Source organism: Pelobates fuscus, chromosome 3 (genome assembly GCF_036172605.1).
Source record: "Pelobates fuscus isolate aPelFus1 chromosome 3, aPelFus1.pri, whole genome shotgun sequence".
NCBI lineage: Eukaryota > Metazoa > Chordata > Amphibia > Anura > Pelobatidae > Pelobates > Pelobates fuscus.
In genome coordinates this window covers 263,364,102-263,370,763 of record NC_086319.1, presented here as the reverse complement: position 1 = coordinate 263,370,763, position 6,662 = coordinate 263,364,102, and positions in this window count along the sequence as shown.

Sequence of the window (6,662 nt, the reverse complement as noted above, 5' to 3'; positions counted from 1 at the left end):
TGCTAATATAATGCTGTCAGTGAAATGGTAGAGTCCATTCACTCCTCCACCATCCTAACTAAGAATGCTATCACCCAGTTACACTTCCTGTACTGTTTATAAATTCATTATATCAGTGACTAGTGGCTTCTGGCAGGGGAATATGTTCCTGTAAAGACTGGTAATTTTAACTACAGTATAAAGGAGTGTGCCTAAGGTTTTATGGACTAGATTTCATGCTGCAAAATACATGAACATACTTGATTTCTTTGATATTGAATGGTATAATGAAACCCTGTTCCAGCGTGCTCAGGACCTCAGACTGGGCTGAAGGTTTTCCTCCCAACAGGTGAATGACCCTAAGAACACCCAAGACAATGCAAGAGTAGGTTAGGGACATCTCTGTGACTGTCACTGCATGGCTCAGCCAAAGCTTGGACTGGAACCCAATTAAACATCTCTGCAGTGACCTGCAAATGCCTGTCCACCAACAATTTGACTAAAAAGGAACATAACAATAGAAAAGGAGAAAGAACAGGAATTGCTCCCAGTAGGGGGTCAATATAGAGTAAATACAACCAAAACTAAGTATTCCATTATAAAAGATCACACAGAATCCACTTAAAATACAAGGTAGTAGTGAAATAGGCTAAGTCCAAATGAAATACCAGTAATGTAGGTGGGAGGGATGTGAAAGGGGCAATGGGTGAGAGTAGGAAGGCTACAACAATATTTAACATCATGAGTATGTATATATATGAATGCTATATAAACATGAAACCACAGGAAAATAATTTCATCTAGAGGTTCTGGAGACATTATAAACTATTTTATGAATGGTGTAATGGTTAGGGCTCCCTTAACCTCAGACAGGGCCAGACTGGGACCAAATATCATCCAGGGATAATTTTTAATGGCTCGACAATGGCAGTCACAATTTTCTCTGCTGCCCTGTGATGGCTATGATGCATGGTGAACGTTATCTATTTCTTAATTAGCAATTTGGGACGTGCATATTCTTTATCTCCAGTGTGTTTACTATTTTTCCTATTTATATAATAAAGATATTAGTGAATAGACGATTGAAAAAAATATCATTTTCTAATATGTGGACATGAGTCAAGAACACTGAGCGGCTAGAATACAGCACACAGAAGAGGGGAGAAGCTTTAATTACTTATCTGGCTGTGCTCAGCGCAAAGGTGACACAATTAATGCATATTAGCCGGGCTACTGAAATTCAAACCAACATAGCAGCTGGGCTACTGAAATTCAAACTAACATAGCAGCTGGGCTACTGAAAATCAAACCAACATAGCAGCTGGGCTACTGAAACCCAACTCAAGATCACTACAAAATGTCTGTGTAGGTTGAGGAAAGGGGGCAATAGTAGGAAGACAACTGCAACATAGAAAATCAATATAGATCATTAAAGGGTCAATCCAAGCACCATGAGCACATATAGATGTACACTGATCAGCCACAACATTAACCCCTTAAGGACCAAACTTCTGGAATAAAAGGGAATCATGACATGTCACACATGTCGTGTGTCCTTAATCGGGTTAAAACCACTGACAGGTGAAGTGAACAACACTTTTACTTTTTTTTTTTTTTTTACTATTATATTATTACAATGGCACCTGTCAATGGGGTGTGATATATTAGTCAGCAAGTGAACAGTCAGTTCTTTAATTGCATGTGTTGGAAGCAGGAAAAATATCAATGTATTTCAAAATCTGAGACAGCAAAAGGGAGGTCCCTATATATTGCTATGGTGCAGCCCTCTCAGCAGACACTTCTAAGCTCTCTAGAGTGGGACATTATAGCTGACCTAGCCCCAATGTCTTTCGTCACTGCGATGATGTCTCCTTGTGCTTTAGCTGGGGCAGATGCGGCTTTGCGGATCCGGAATTATGAAATTACGATCTCTGTGTCTGCACCTCTCTTGGCTCCCATGTGGGTGAGTAGTTAGTGGAGGAAGGGCAGTAGAACATCTCCCGTGATTCATTCCGGCACCCCTCTGAGGCAGATGTTCTTCCTTCTATGCCGTGATTCCAGCACTGTCACAGTCCTGGTGAGTTTATGGACTTGTTGGGCGAGGACTTGGATCTTGTCTTGAGCGGTCTGCAGCCTCTGTTCCCTGGCTCTGTCTCTGGACTCCACTTCTGTAAGTCTATGTTGCAGGGTCAAGAATGAAAATTACCCCTATGATGGCATACCATTTGCAATAGTAGACAACCCAAGGTATTGCAAATGGGGTATGTCCAGTCTTTTTTAGTAGCCACTTAGTCACAAACACTGGCCAAAATTGGTGTTTTTTGCATTTTTCACACACAAACAAATACTAACGCTAACTTTGGCCAGTGTTTGTGACCAAATGGCTACTAAAAAAGACTGGACATACCCCATTTGCAATACCATGGGTTGTCTACTATTGCAAATGGTATGCCATTTTGGGTGTAAATTTAATTCCTGGGCTACTATACTGTCTCAAAGGCAACGTAACCAATCTGGCGAATTTCAATTTCAAGTGTAACATGCTATATTTGACCCTGTAACTTCCCAAAACACCATAAAACCTGTACATAGGGGGTACTGTTTTACACGTGAGACTTTGCTGAATACAAATATGTGTATTTTATTGCAGTAAAAGCAAACAGTATTATGACATTGACAGTTAAAATGTCATGTAGAACTAAAAAAATAAAAAAAATCTTATTTACTCCCATTTTTTTCATATTAAATTATGTTTCATAGCTAAATATTTGATATTAAATGAAAGCCCTGTTTCCCCTGAATAAAATGATATATAATAAGGGGGGTGCATTTAATATGAAAGAGGTGAATTACGGTTGGACAGACATATAGCGCAAATGCCAGGTTTTGTTTATGTTTTGTTTTGTTCACAACTTGTACATTTGGCTCAGTCCTTAAGGGGTTAATGTGAAAAATCTAAAAAATAAGGTTTAGTGTATATTTACCAACAATACTAACCTTTTTAACAATACTGGGGTGTCGAATAAATAAGCTTTTTTTAATTAGTGTAATGGCCTTAGCTTACCGTGTCTCTCTACATATTCACAGTTCAGGGATCACCGTTTTGCAAAGAAGATACCCTCCCTGTAATGTCAGGACAATGAGGACACAGACTCAGGGATTGCTTGAGAAACTCACTCATAATGCAGAGATTAAGAGACAGGACAAGAGTGTGAAGACAATATATGATACTAGAGTTCAACATAATTGTATACAGAAATTGTCCTCAAACAAATTGGTTTTAAAAACAAAGTGGAGTCATATGGTTGATAAAAAGCATTTTTATGAGGGAGTGTTGGTACTTTGTGTTGACCAAACATTGTTTTTATTTGTTGTTTTTTCTTTGTGTTTTTTTTTTTTTTTTTTGCTGAATGAAAGATTTCTACGTGATATTTTTTTATTGGGTACATTAGGTACAAAGAATTGGAAGTGAGTTTGAAAAACCCTTTCCTGTTTCTCCTGGAAATTCATGAGTTACTCAGCAAAATAAAAATTTTGATTTGCTGCTGACCTCACAAAATTGTAACTAAGTGCTTAAAAATTATAATGCAATTCCAAGATGTCATGTTTTTTCACAGAGATTCACAGCAGAAATTACAGTTAAAGGGAAACTATAGTGCCAGGAAAACAAACTTGTTTTCCCGGCACTATAGCTTCCCTCTTCTTCAAAGCCCTCCCCCTGACCCCCCTCCCCCGCCGTGTGCAGAAGGAGATAAAAAACCCTTCTGTCACTTACCTCGGTCCAGCACCAAGGGGGATTCTGGTCACGCTGGAAGTCCTCATGCATAGCGAGAGAACGTCCAGTGTAGTTTAGGTGACCAAAACTCACCTAACCACCCGGAAGTGACTGTCAGGTAGACAGCCACTAAAGGAGGTGTTAACCCTAGCAGGTAATTATTGCAGTTTATTAAAAACTGCAATAATTACATGCTCAGGGTTAAGGGTGATGGGACACTGCACCCAGACCACTTTAATGAGCTGAAGTGGTCTGGGTGCCTATAGTTTCCTTTTAAACCTACAGCGTGCTGTAGTGGTTATGATGCCAGGAGTACCTTGACTTGATTTTAGCAACAGTTTGGCCCCTTACCTGGGTACCCACTGGAGTTTGATGCTCCCTGTTGGTACAGTGGTGCGGTTTTGTGGTGGAATCTCTGTAAAAATAAATTTAGTAGGCCGAGATTACCACGTGGCATGTGTACGTGCATATGCTGACGTATCGATCAGTTGGTTGCACGAGGCAAGATACGATCAGTAGTGTACGGAGCATGTGCAAGAATACAGGATATAGTATTCCCTCCTCCATTGTGCTGGACAGGCCATGCGGTCAAGCAGGAAGTTAATTCTTATTTGTATTGATTGGTCAAGAGAATGTGCGGGTGGAGCTTAATATGGGAGAAGTTATGTGCCTATATAAGGAGCATGCACTATTGTCCGGGGCTCAGAACTTGCTGTATTTTGGTGACATTAGTCCCTCTGAGTCCCGATCGGTGATCCAATAAAGAATCTCTTCCTTCCTGAAGAAACCTGTGTCCATCTCTCTGTGCTTGGCTTCCGTCAGTTTCTCCGGTATCAGTTTCTGCAGAGCAGCCAACATTCATTGGCCGAGAGCATCAGCCAATGAATGCAATACTGTATAAAGAAAGTTACACAAAATTGACTTTAGCCAGCTTAGAACTGTTGTTCCAGGCTGGCTGATGACACCCCAATGACGCTGCTGAAGGTAGAGTTATACCTCAGCAGAGGAGTTAAACTCTGTATGTACAGCGTTTCACATACATATATATATACCTGCTCCAGGCACCATGGCCACTTCAAATCACTGAAGTGGTGTTAGTACTTGAAGTAACTATTTAAGTAAAAGAAAATACTTATATTCATCCAATTTTTCATTTACAACTGCTGTTGCTGCTGTTTATACAAAAGAAATAAAAAAACTATACTGAAACCTACATTGTTGCCCCAAAAGGGAAATAAAAATGTAAATCAAATATCTACCTGGGTCAAAAAACTGTTACTATTAAAATAGTTACATATTCATATTTGTTAATCTGCATACACTGTTTTTGTTGTTTTTCTAAATAAAAAAAAGGTACTAACTAAGCCTTTTTTTTTTAAATGCATCTCTGAACTCAAGATCCAGTGTGGGTGAAAATTCCTTCCCTCAAGTCTAAATAGTAGTTTTGGCAACTTATGGACTTTTCAGTTTTGACAAGCAATTTCTTTTCCTCATTGCTTCTCTAACGGGATGAGGGCTACACAAATGCAGTTTTTCTGCATTGCTTGAGGATAAAAATTAACACAAACAAGGAAGTGAGTGCTAAACAAAAAGTGAATCTTCATTTGCTGAAGATACCAATTCTGCCAATAAAAGAACTACCACCCCATTACAATTTAAAGAAACATGCCGAGCACCGTGACCACTACAGTGCACTATAGTGTATATGGAGCTAGGAGTTCCCTGGCAACCCTCCATTGTAAGGAGTCAAACCATTTTCATTGGCGGTAGTGCAGTGCTGGATCAGACCAGGAGGGCTAATGAAAGCTCCTAACCATGCCCTCTGGCTGAGGTAGTGTAGGCAGGGAAAGTTGCAGGGAACCCTTATAGTGGCACAAGTGTCTGATCTTAAGAACTTAAAGGGACATTCCACCACTCAAATAAAAGAAATATATATATAAAAAACATGAATGCGTTTAATTATTCATTTTTTCATTGGGGTATAAATAAAAATGCAAGCACTCCCATTTTCCCCCTGCCCCGACTTTCTGTGACTGTGCAATCACAGACTTCCCAATGCAGCTCAATGAGAAGTCTTTGCAAGGCAGGTGCTCTGGGCAATTGCTGCCTCCAGTTTAGCTTCACTGAGATAACCAAACCAGGAAGTAAGAGAACCGGTTGTCTGACTAACAGCCAGGGGGTGTAACCAGGTTAATTTATAAAAGTGTAAAAACATTTTTAATTTTGCAGTTTTTGTAAAATGATAAAAAGAGGACGCACTCTTTGCACATAAAGCTTTTCAGCAAGCTGAAGTTCGTAAAGAGTCTGGAGTGTGCCTTTAAACAGTTTAATCGTTTGACCTCAAGCACCTGACACTAATGCACAGCAGTCTCTGCTTCCATGATATGAGGAAGGTTTAGCCTATCAAGCTGAGAGCAATAGAATACAGTGGTACCTCAGTTTACAAACACCTCAGTTAACATAATTTTTGGTTTACAAATAAAAAACAATTGAAAATAATGCCTCGGTTTATGAAATTTTTTAGCAATACCAAGCAAGTTTCTCCAGGATGCATTGCGTCTGGTGAGGTTTATAGAGCCGCCCCCGTGCATGCTGGAGTCTGTGGGTTGCACGTGGCGTCGAGTGTGGAGGTGTTGGAGCGATTTATGCATCGGGTTTTGGAGCCATTCTGGAATTTTTTTGCAGTTGTTTTGGGTCTTTTTGGAACTTTTTGGGTGCATTTCTCAAGTGGTGGAAAGGTAGGGAGCTGATCTTCGTCGTTTGCATGCCTTTTACTGTGTGTTCTGCATTGTGGGTTGGTTTCCATGCCAGCTCATTTTTACTTTTTTCTGACCTCCAGAACAGATTAATTGGTTTTCAATGCATTCCTATGGGAAACCAGGTTTCAGTTTACTAATTTTTCGCAATA